Consider the following 12,627-nt stretch of genomic DNA (forward strand, 5'->3'; position numbering starts at 1 on the left):
CGGGCAGGAATTTCCAGTCTTGGGGTCTGCGCAGTTGGAAAATCTCACCCAATATTTTGGTATGCAGTAAACATACTGCTTTTGGATTATTTTTTTTGTCATTGCTTCAACTGTGAGTTTTGCCTGAAATTTTTTATCTGAAAGAATGATGTTTGACTATTTACCCAACGAGGACATGAGCACTTGGTGAGCAAGTCATGCAGTGTTCTTTTCGTGAAATAATTCATCTGAAGAAGAACTGAAGGAGAAAATGAGGAACAAAGAGAGTGTGAGAATAGATTGACAGTATTGTAAAAGGGAGCCCAAAACTCTTCCATAAACTTATAAAGAGTAAAAGAGCAGTCAAAGGTAGGGTGAGGCCATAGGGATTAAACAGAAGGTCTTCTTGTCACAGTAAAGGAAGAGGTAGCACAGAAATTGCAATGATAAAAATAGGCAAAGAGGAGGTACTTAAAAGGGCTGCGGCGGTCACAATGGAAATGTCACCCAATCCAGAGAGGATACATCCTCGGTTACTGAGGAAATTAAATGAGGAGATTCTAAAGCTCTGGCCATCATCATCCAGTAAGAAGTTTAACAACACCAGGTTAAAGTCCAACAGGTTTATTTGGTAGCAAAAGCCACACAAGCTTTCGAGGCTCTGAGCCCCTTCTTCAGGTGAGTGGGAATTCTGTTCACAAACAGAACTTATAAGACACAGACTCAATTTACATGAATAATGGTTGGAATGCGAATACTTACAACTAATCCAGTCTTTAAGAAACAAAACAATGGGAGTGGAGAGAGCATCAAGACAGGCTAAAAAGATGTGTATTGTCTCCAGACAAGACAGCCAGTGAAACTCTGCAGGTCCACGCAACTGTGGGAGTTACAAATAGTGTGACATAAATTCTGATTCTAGGATCGCATGATAAAGACTCAGGAGGAAAAAAGCAGAAATATTTATGTGAAATAGTGTGACATAAACCCAATATCCCGGTTGAGGCCGTCCTTGTGTGTGCGGAACCTGGCTATCAGTTTCTGCTCCGCGACTCTGCGCTGTCGTCTGTCGCGAAGGCCGCCTTGGAGAACGCTTACCCGAATATCCGAGGCCGAATGCCCGTGACCGCTCGACAATCACCAGGCAAGACTGTTCTCTTCCTGTTGGGGAGCACTTCAGCGGTCACGGGCATTCGGCCTCTGATATTCGGGTAAGCGTTCTCCAAGGCGGCCTTCGCGACACACGACAGCGCAGAGTCGCGGAGCAGAAACTGATAGCCAGGTTCCGCACACACAAGGACGGCCTCAACCGGGATATTGGGTTTATGTCACACTATTTCACATAAATATTTCTGCTTTTTTCCTCCTGAGTCTTTATCATGCGATCCTAGAATCAGAATTTATGTCACACTATTTGTAACTCCCACAGTTGCGTGGACCTGCAGAGTTTCACTGGCTGTCTTGTCTGGAGACAATACACATCTTTTTAGCCTGTCTTGATGCTCTCTCCACTCCCATTGTTTTGTTTCTTAAAGACTGGATTAGTTGTAAGTATTCGCATTCCAACCATTATTCATGTAAATTGAGTCTGTGTCTTATAAGTTCTGTTTGTGAACAGAATTCCCACTCACCTGAAGAAGGGGCTCAGAGCCTCGAAAGCTTGTGTGGCTTTTGCTACCAAATAAACCTGTTGGACTTTAACCTGGTGTTGTTAAACTTCTTACTGTGTTTACCCCAGTCCAACGCCGGCATCTCCACATCATGACCATCATCATCCAACCCTCCTTAGATGTCAGAATGGTGCTGGAGACTGAGCACTGCCACTGTTACATCCCTATTCAAAAATAGAAGGATAAAGCCAACAACTACAGGCAATTGGCCTAACATTGATAATGGGGAAAAATTTAGAGATAATAATCCAAGATATAATTAATTGGCACTTAAGAAAATTGTTAGTTCATAAATGACAGTCAGCATGTGTTTGTTGAAGGCAAATCATTTTTAATTAACTTGATTGAGTTCTTTGACGAACTAACGGAGATGGTTGATGAGGTTGTGAGGCATTTTGTTTTTCGAAAGAGGTTTGATAAAGAATCAGAAAACAGGCTTGTTAGCAAAGTTGCAGCCCATGTGATTATTGGGTCAGTAACAACATGGATATGAAATTATCTAAAGGACAGAATGGAGAGAGTAGTGATAACTCGTCGTTTTTCACACTTTAGGGAAATATACCATGGTGTCCCCCAGGAGTTGGTTTTAGGACTACTGCTCCTTTCAGTATATATTAAGACTGGACATACAGAGCATTATTCCAGCATTTGCAGTTAACACAAAATGCAGAAATGTAGTAAATGAGAGTGGATAGCAACAGAGTTCAGGATGACATAGACAGATTGATGAAACGACAGTCACGTAGCAGATGAAATTGAAAACAGTAAAATGTGAAGTTTACTTAGTCAAATCTTTGAAAGTGGCAGAATAAATTTAGGAGGCTTTTAAAAGTTATACAGGATCTTAAGCTTTATAAGCAGTAGAATAGAGAACAAAAGTAAAGATGTTATGTGAAGCATTTATAAATCACTGGTTATGCCGCAACTGGACTATTGTACCCAACTTTGGGCAATACATTTGAGGACAGATGTCAAGGCCTTGGAGAAGGTGCAGAATGAGTTACTGGAATGATACCAGGAATGGATTTGACAGGGTAATTGTTCCCCTGGCCCTCCCTTCTCCCTATCTCTGCAATCTCCTCCAGTCCCTCAAGAGGTCTGCGTTCATCTAACTTTGTCCTCTTCAGCATCCCTGATTTTAGCTGTTACATGATTGGTGGTCAGACCTTCAGCTGCATAAAAAATTAAGCCCTGGAATTCCCTCCCTAAAGTTCTCTCCCTTTCAGCTTTTAAGAGGCTCAGTCAAATGTGCCTTTTTGACCCAAATTTTGGGCATCTGTCCTAATACCTCCTGATATATCTTGGTATCAAATGTTGGTTCATAGCACTCTTGAAAAGCACTGTCGGATAGTGTTAAAGTCGCTATAATATTGTTGTTGCAGCTATGAATATTATGATGTGAAATGGAAAGTACTCTGGTTGAGTGTTTGTACTGAGTGTTTTCTGTGGATGTGTGTACAGAACTAAGGCTCATAAAACTCAAGTGTAATTATTACATACTGGAAGAAAGAAGGGAAGCCTTATTTCTTGAATTATCTGGGGAAGAGGCCGAAAGATTGTTGAATGAGAGTAGTTCAATGTGTCCAGTCATTTTGGAGCATTGAAGCTCGTAAAATGCTGGGCTACCAAAATGGATGAAATGTTGCTTGTGGATATGAAGGAATTATATTTTTATAGGAAAGGCTAAGGCACCTTTATAGAAACTTTCTGCAATTTCTGTGGATGCGTTGTGTACAATTAGGATCACTAAGTAGGTGAGTGGACTTTGTAAGCTTAACACAGCTTTTCAAAGTTCTGGATATTTTGTTGCATGATTCACAGTCTTTCTTTGATTTATTCATGGGATGTGGGTGTCGCTGGCTAGGCCAGCATTTATCACCCACCCCTAATTGTCCTTCAACTGAGTGGCTCGCTAGGCCATTTCAAAGGGCATTTAAGGGTCAGCCATATTGCTGCAGATCTGAAGTCACATATAGGCCAGACCAGGTAAGGATGGCATCCATAGCCACGAACAACGCTGCACGAAATGTAGACACCTCACCCAAATGGATTGTTTGTTGTGTGTCCATCATTTCTTGTAGATGGAAGGGTGCCAACAAGAAGTGTGATATTTTTGTCAGTTTGTGTGGGCAGCGTGAACAGAGTATTGTTTCGGTTATCTGAACTGTCAATGTGAATGGTGCTGTCTCCCTCTCTCATTCTCTTGCTCTGGTCATCTGTACGTATGAGCAGTACTCTCTGGTCAAATGAACCATAGTCGAGTAGCCGCAGTTGGTTTGTTGGTTTGAGGCTCAGGAGTTGCGCTGGCTCCAGGTGTGCAATCAGCAGCAGCAATCAGCTCCCTGTTGGCATCACCTGCGGCGTGCGGTGACTGAATGCACAGAGCTCAGGAATGAGGAGAACTCGGGGGAGTTAGTAGCTGTGCCCTCGGGCCTCCATGTTTTTGTTTATTGGTTAACAGATGAAGCAAACAGAATGTCAGAATGAGAAGCTAGTGATGTTGTCACCTGTTTGGTAGGATGCTTACCACTTAATCCATTTTACTGCTTTCTCACTGTGGGTATAATTATATTGATATTTTGATGTCATTGTTATGTTAAGGAGTAGGTAAACAATTTCTTTAAAAGAGTTGATTCTGCTGTCGTTTGGGCAGAAAAATTGTTGTAGAAATGATGACCTTGGGTAAACTTTTGCAATCTGGCGTGGATTGTACAGCATCGTGGAAATGCCCCACTTTTTAATTTAAATCCAGAACAATTTTCACAGAAGGTGAACAAGCATTCTGACTCTTGTGTTCTGAATGTAAGGATTCGCTTTCTGTTCACAGGTAAAATATTTCGTCCTGTGAGAAAAAGTGTTTGTATATTTGAAAGACGGGGGTGGGGCACCAGTTAGACGACATCAGGTTGCATAAAGTGCAGGTGTTCGACAGGTGCCATCCTGACAATACATTTCCCAGTTTGCTTCCAGCTCCTTTAGTGTTTTTGTGCTTCTCATATTTGCTTTATTCAGGAGCAGCCATGCATTGCACACCTGTGAAGTCTGCTTCTGAAAAACAAATGATCCCATTGCCTCACATTGTTACATCACATTAAAAATAGAGCACACTGGTTCACAGAGTTCCTGGCAACTGGAAGATTAAAATTAATTGCATTCAAAATAGCATATTATTCCTTCAATCTTATCTGTGACAGGTAAATTATATGGTATGGTTCTTTAAAAAGTTTCTTTAGCACTGTAACTTTATTTATTAGTGTTACAAGTAGGCTTACATTAATACCTCAATGAAATTGCTGTGAAAATCCCCTAGTCGCCACACTCCGGTACCTGTTCGGGTACACTGAGGGAGAATTTAACATGGCCAATGCACCTAACCAGCACTTTTTTCGGACTGAGGGAGGAAACTGGAGCACCCAGAGGAAACCCACACAGACGAGGAGAGTACATGCAGACTCTGCACAGACAGTGACCCAAGCCGGAATTGAACCCAGGTCTCCGGTGTTTTGAGGCAGCAGTGCTAACCATTGTGCCACTGTGCCACCCATAAACATTTTCCTAATTATGGAAAGGAAACTTTTTATGGACAAATTGTAATAAACCACAAGGTGCAAAATGTGTAAAAAATTGGAATCAGTCTAGTAATTGTTCTTTTTAGATAAAATATTTATGGTATTTACACCATGATGATGGCTATTTTTCAATCATGTTCGCGGTAAACGTAAAGGAAGTTGCAAAAGATATTTTGTTGTTCAAGGCAACACTTTCACACGAACAATAGAAAAATGTTTTTGAGTGAAAGAATACTCATATCTATGTCAGGAAGGAGGGACTATGCTGCTCTGGAGATTGCTACCATTATTTTTGTGGTAAATGTGAAAGGCTTATTACAGCATTTAATATCATACCTGAACTTTGAGCTACTGGAAATAGATTTATTGGACTATCTTCCCTGACAAGTTTTAGGTTACACTGAGTACAGGTGCACGACACCCATTTTTATTTTGAAGATAATAAACAAATTCATTATTCTGCATGTAATTGTGTCACTGTAGATTCAGAGAGGGAATGAGGCATTTAGACTTTCCAGTATGAATCTGGACTGCTTCTCTCCGTAATGTTTCAACATTTGGTGCCTTTCTTCCTCTGTGGAAAGTCTCTGGGCTATATTTAGGCTTTATACTATAATGTAAAGTGAGTGATTCTGAAATGACAGCCTGTTTTTTTTAAATTTCCTCAGATGTCATTAGTTAATTAACATTTGGACCCTGTCAGAACAATCTGTTCATTTTACCTATAGAGATTTTAAACATCTAGTTTAACTTTTTCTATCCGTCTCCATTATCTCTCCCTCTTGGCCTCATCTTTCTTTCCCAATGAGGCTATGAGGGACCTTGGGAGTGGATGGGGGCATGAGTTGGCATAGGGGCCATTGGGGGTGGGCATGGTCATGCATTGGAACTGGGGGCATGGATAATACTTTTTGAACTTACCTTTCAAACGTTTCCCACATCCAGACTTTGGCTCATGACTCCTCTGAAGGGCAGTGAACCATGCGTCCTAGAGAAGCTGGTCCAACATGGTAAAGTTGAATGGCATAGCAGATGCAATGAGCTGAATGGCCTAGTTCTACTCCTATGTCTTAAGGTCTCATGGACTCTACACAAAAAGCAGGGGGCTAGGAGATGCTTTTCTCACACTGGATCCAGGAATGCCGGGTGTGGGCACTTGCATGCCAGTGAAAATTGGGGGTGCCACGAATGGGAATGGAAATCCCAGAATCAGGTCCCTTCTGCCATTTTCAAAGGTCCATGGAGTCTCTGCAACTTCCTGAAAAGCTGCTTCTACATGTCTGGTCAAAGAGCCTTGCTGTTTCTTGCCTTTCTCACATTGCCACTGATCTACTGCTGTGCTGGATTAGATGGATGCCTGATGAAATCAAGTCGACTCTTAAAAGCTACAGAAAGCTGTCAGCAAGGTGAATGGCAAGTACTGTTCCTGTGCTGCTGACCTCAAAATCAGAGCCGATATCTGATGACTAAAGAGCTGCCACTCATAGAAAGATAACAAAGTAGCAATTAACAGTGACACTAATCATCCAGGTAGATACACAGCATTTTTCAAAACTAGACTCACTATTGTCCTATTTTGCATAGCATCTTAAGATCATTTGTTTTTGTAGAAATCGTCTGGCAACTTCCAAACTTTTAACCAAAGTTACCACACGTTGCTCTTGCAGAAATGTTAGATTTGAAGACAAGAGTTGAAATTTTGAATTGTGAATGTAGTTTTTCTTTTTGAAATCCTGCAAATAAGCAGCCACTTACATTTTAAGTTTTTTTGTGATGTTGTAGGAGAGTGGATGAGATTAGAGAGCAAATCTTTTCCCACTCTGAACTTTACCTGTAACTGTATCTTATGATAAAAGGTTTTCGTAGCCACTTCCACAACATTTTATCTGGCTCCAGGCGTAAGAAAATTAGCCTATTGAGAAAAGCATTGCATTTTTAACAGGAGTGCATTAGCAAGGGTCTAATTAATGGTGTTAAGATATTGAGTACCCCGTTCCCAGTTGGGACAGTTCTCACATTGATCATGTGGCTGATAGCCTGAAGGATGGTTTCTTTTTTATTCTCTATGACTCATTGCATGTCTCTTGGCCTTTTGTGTTTTATTATGTTGGTCAGAAAGGTCTAAATAGGTCAGATCTAGTACGATCTTTGCTGTGCTCTCAGGGATTTAATAGCGATTTTGAGAACAATGCATCTCTGTGAATATCGGAATACTTCAAATTACAAGTTTTTTTTCCTCGGTTGTAGTATTCCAGCGATATCCGAACAAAGTAACACTTCCAACATGAGGTTTCAGTCATGCAATTTAATTCATTCAGAAAATAGTGAATATATTTTAATTCAGGTAGTAAGTATTAAAAATAAAATTGTACAGATCTTGCTCCATTTGTTAGATGCTTTTCTGCACCTTTCAGCTCATTTTTTAAAATCCCAAACTTGCTGGAAGTATGAACTGATAAAGGGATAGGAGGGTAACAGGGCACCGGGACTTTAGTTCATGTCGAGACCAACAATGTATCTCATTAGCCAGAAGATTTAAGGATTGAAAGACAGAGGAACAATAGAGAAAGGGGATGAATTAGTTTACCCACTTAGTCAACTCAAGTACAAAAGGCAAAATAAAGAGTGGGACAAGAAACACTGTGGTAAGAAAGGCACAAATACAGAATACAAAAGGAAGAAAAAATAAAATTTGACATTTTAAAAATCTCTAACAATTGATTATGTATAGGAATGGGAGTTGAATATTTCTAAATGGTTCCTGCTCCAGTGCAGAGGGGTTTGGAGGCCTTGCATTAACAATTATTAGGTCATTAAATACGACTTGTGCTTTGAGAACTGTACATTGACCAGTAAGTAACATGAACTAATAAGATAATAGGTGTAGACTCAGTCAGCGGGAAGATGGCATCATTATAGAATCATAGAATCATACAGCGCAGAAAAGACCTTTCAGCCCATCAAGTCCGCACCGACACATTAGAAACACCTGAACTCCCACCTAATCCCATCTGCATGCACTTGGCCCATAACTCTGAATGTTACGATTTGTCAAGTATTCATTCAGATACTATTTAAATGGTGTGAGGCAACCCGCCTCCACCACTCTCCCAGGCAGCGCATTCTAGACTGTCACCACCCTCTGGGTAAAAAGCTTTTCCTCACATCCCCCCTAAACCTCCTGCCCCTCACTTTGAACCTATGTCCTCTTGTGACTGACATTTCAACTAAAGGGAACAGCTGCGCCTTATCCACTTTGTTCATGTCTCTCATAATCTTTTGCACCTCAATCAGGTCATCCCTCAGCCTTCTCTGCTCTAACGAAAACAACCCAAGCCTATCCAACCTCTCTTCATAACTTAAATGTTCCATCCCATGCAGTATCCTGGTAAATCTCCTCTGCATCCCCTCCAGGGCATCACATCCTTCTGATAATGTGACGACCAGAACTGCACACAGTACTCTAACTGTGGCCTCACCAAAGTTCTATACAATTCCAACATGATTTCCCTGCTTTTGTAATCTATGCCTCGATTGATAAAGGTAAGTATCCTATATGCCTTTTTCACTATCGTAATAACATGTCCTTCTGCTTTCAGAGATCGATGGACAAACACACCAAGGTCCCTTTGTTCCACAGAGCTTCCTAGTGTCCCATGTATTAAGCTGCAGATTATTCACTCCTTTATAAACATTGCATTTTACCACACATCTAATCCTCAGATGATATCCTTCATTTTTTTGAGTGAAAGCTGGTCAACCTGGGGGCTTACCAGGTTGTGTAGTATACTGAAATTTTTAAATCTTTAATTTTAGTAATTCCATTTATGAGATAGATAGAATACACAGAAAGGTGGCTATTCTTTTTGACATGAAACTGAATCTCAACTGAATTGTTAATATGCGCATATGTAAGCTGTAGATCATGTACTTTGTGTATAAATATTTATTTGTTATATGTTAAAAATATCAACACTGAGGAAGATTATAAGATCATAAGAAATAGGAGCAGGAGTAGGCCATTTGACCTACCAAGAATGCTCCACCATTCAATATGGCCATGGCTAATATGATTGTGCCCTTAACTCCACTCACCTGCCTGTCCCTTTTAACCCTTGATTCATTTGTTAATCAAAATTCTAATTCATATTCAATGACCCAGCTTCCACTGCTCACTATGGAACAGAATTTCAAAGACGAACAACCCTCTGGGAGGAGAAATTCTTCCTCACCTCCATTTTAAATGGAAGAACCCTTATTTTTAAATCATGCTCCCAGTTCTAGATAGCTCCACATGATGAAACATCCTCTCAGCATCTACCCTGTCAACCCCCATCAGAATCCTATATGTTTCAAGATCACCTCGCATTCTTCTAAAATCCAATGAGTAGAGCCTAACCTGCTTAAAATTTCCTCGTAAAATAAGCCCTTATCCCAGATATTAGCCTAATGAACCTTTGCTAAACTGCTTCTAATGCAAATATAACCCTTCTTAAGTAAGGTGACCAAAGCCACACAAACTACTCCAGGTGTGGTCTCACCAATGTCCTGAACAGTGGTAGCAAGACTTCCATTCTTTTGTATTCCATTACGCCCCCCCCCTTTGCAATAAAAGCTAACATTCCATTTGCCTTTACAATGGGGCGGCATGATGGCACAGTGGTTAACATTGCTTCCTCACAGCAGTAGGGACCCAGGTTTGATTCCTGGCTTGGGTCACTGTCTGTGCGGAACTGTCTACACGTTCTCCACATGTCTACATGGGTTTCCTCGGGTGCTCCGGTTTCCTCCCACAGCCTGAAAGTCATGCTGGTTAGGTGCATTGGCCATGCTAAATTCTCCCTCAGTGTTCCTGAACTGGCGCTGGAGTATGGTAATGAGGGGATTTCCACAGTAACTTCATTGCCGTGTTAATGTAAGCCCACGTGTGAAACAAATAAATAAACTTCAAAACTATTATTTGCTTTACATGTTAATGTTTTGCGTTAATGTACATGGACATCATGCTGCACCATTCTGCAGTATTGCTGCATTTAAATAATATTCTGCTTTTCTATTCTTCCTGCTGAAGTGAACAATCTCACTTTTTCCCACATTGTACTCTATCTGTCAAACTTTCACCAACTCATTTAACCTATATATATCCCTTTGCAAACACTTATTGTATCCTCCTCAAAACAGGTTTTCACACCAATCTTTGTATTATCAGCAGATTTGACTACAGTACAGTTGGTTCCTTCATCCAAGTCAACATAGATCGTAAATAATTGAAGCCCCAACACTGATTCTGTGGAACTCCATTAGTTACATTTTGCCAACCTGTAAATTATCCGCTTATCCTGACTTACTGTTTCCTGTTAGTTCGTAATCCTCTATGCATGCTGACATATCGGCTGGAATTTTACCAGCCCACCTGCCATGGGAATCGGAGCGAGCGAGGAGCGGACCATGGAAAGGTCTGTTGACCGCGGGTAGGACTTTACGGTTTCAGGACAAGCGAGGCTGTAAAATCCTGCTCATCATCCGAACCATCGAGAGCTCTTACCTTGTGCGGTCACCTTTTTATGTGGCACTTTATCAAATTCCTTTCGGAAATCCAAATACACTAAATCTGCTGCTTCCTATTTTAGGTAGTGCTTTAATTCCTTGAGTGGTGATTTCTAACTTCTTCACTTACCTACAGCTGTGCTTCCCTACTGCCAACCTTTACCACAGTATGGGAGAGCTTGTGTAACCACAGCTTGCACATCTGATGAGGGACAAGAGGGGAAAGCTACACCACCGATAACAGCACTAGCTGCTTTATTGCTTTAGCCACATGTCCCTCCACAGGATAGCGGGAACTAATACTGAGATCCAGCTGGAATGAGGTGAGATCCCCAACACATGGTCTACAGCCTGAGGATCAGCCCTCTTTGTATCTGAGTATCAGTTCCTCAGGAGACACAGGTTCTTATAGCAGGTTATTGATGACATCTGATATCTGTTGGAACGAGACCTCTTCCTAGGGGAGTAAGTAGGCATGTATTCACTGGAGGGCCATCCCCCACCATCTGCCCAAGTCTCTGCTTCTCATCAAGTAGTGTATTTCTTCTGCAAGAGAAAACAGAGGTGTGAGCACCTATAATGGTCTGTGCAAAGAGGGAAGGACCATGTTTGTGGAGGGTGACTGTGAAGTAGGGGTGCGAGAGGGCAGTAAGCTGAGGGTGAATCTGAGTGTTGGCTACTTAGATGTGTATATGAGGTATCTGCAGAGAAAAGGATGTGTGGGACTCCAAGGTGTCTCTTCTGTGCAGTGTTGTGCAGGAAAACATTTGGAAGGCCAGAGTGTAGGGCCAAGAAACAACCATGAACATTCCTCTTGATGAGTGTGACACAGGCGATTCTAATTGTAGTAACCCAGCCATGCCATTGACTGAATTAGCTGAAATAATCATGCAAAAGCTAATGATTTGGTCTGTCAAGATGTACAATGTTTTGAAATGTCTGAAAACTGTTTGTACGGACGCTGTAACAGTTTATGCTGACTATACTAGAGCTTTGCATTCACAGTAATGCTTCACACAATGACACAGTGCTGTTCTGAGCAAAATAAATGACCTCAGGGATAAACAACAATTATTTATTCCAGTCATAAGCTATTGCATCAGAAATAGCTTATTTCATGATTGAACATGAATGTTAAAGCTTTATCTGAGCACAATAGAAGTCACAGCTTTATGTCTCCCTCTACCACCACATTAGTTAAATATAGCAAAGTCAAAACATTGCAAACCTCCAAGTACCACTCTAGGTTAGACAATGTCCTGACATATACTGCATCATTCCTCCATCATTGTTGGGTGCGTATCTTGGAAATACACCATCAGGGTAAGTACTTCCAGTGCACATACTGTTGTAGTTCAAGGGGAAGATTCACCACCATCTTTTTAGGGCAACTGGAGAAGGTAATAAATGCAAGCATTGTAACATTGCCCACATCATGATTTAAGGAAAAGGAACTGCACTTATAATATGTTCTGTTCCAATCCCAATTGATGCTATAACTGGACAGGAAGATTCCAGAATGGAACCCTGACTCAAAAGACTGTAACTTTTACTTGATTTAATATAAAAGGTAGTGGAACAGTCACAGGCCTGCTAATTAGTTCTAACAACAAGAAAAAAAACTATTAAACGCGAAAAGATTATATTATGATACAATACTCCTTTACTCTTCCCCTTAGCTTCCAAACAGATTTTAAGATTAACACAGATTGCAAAGTATATCTTAAACTACAATGGTCTCAGTAATACAAGGTCCCTTTAAGCACACAAATACACTCTCCACTCTGAACCTCAAGTGACTGTGGAGTTTTCTTTACAATCGCTCTGATGATTAAAGAAAGAACAGTATAGCACAGGAAACA

This window comes from Mustelus asterias, chromosome 7, assembly GCF_964213995.1.
Source record: "Mustelus asterias chromosome 7, sMusAst1.hap1.1, whole genome shotgun sequence".
NCBI lineage: Eukaryota > Metazoa > Chordata > Chondrichthyes > Carcharhiniformes > Triakidae > Mustelus > Mustelus asterias.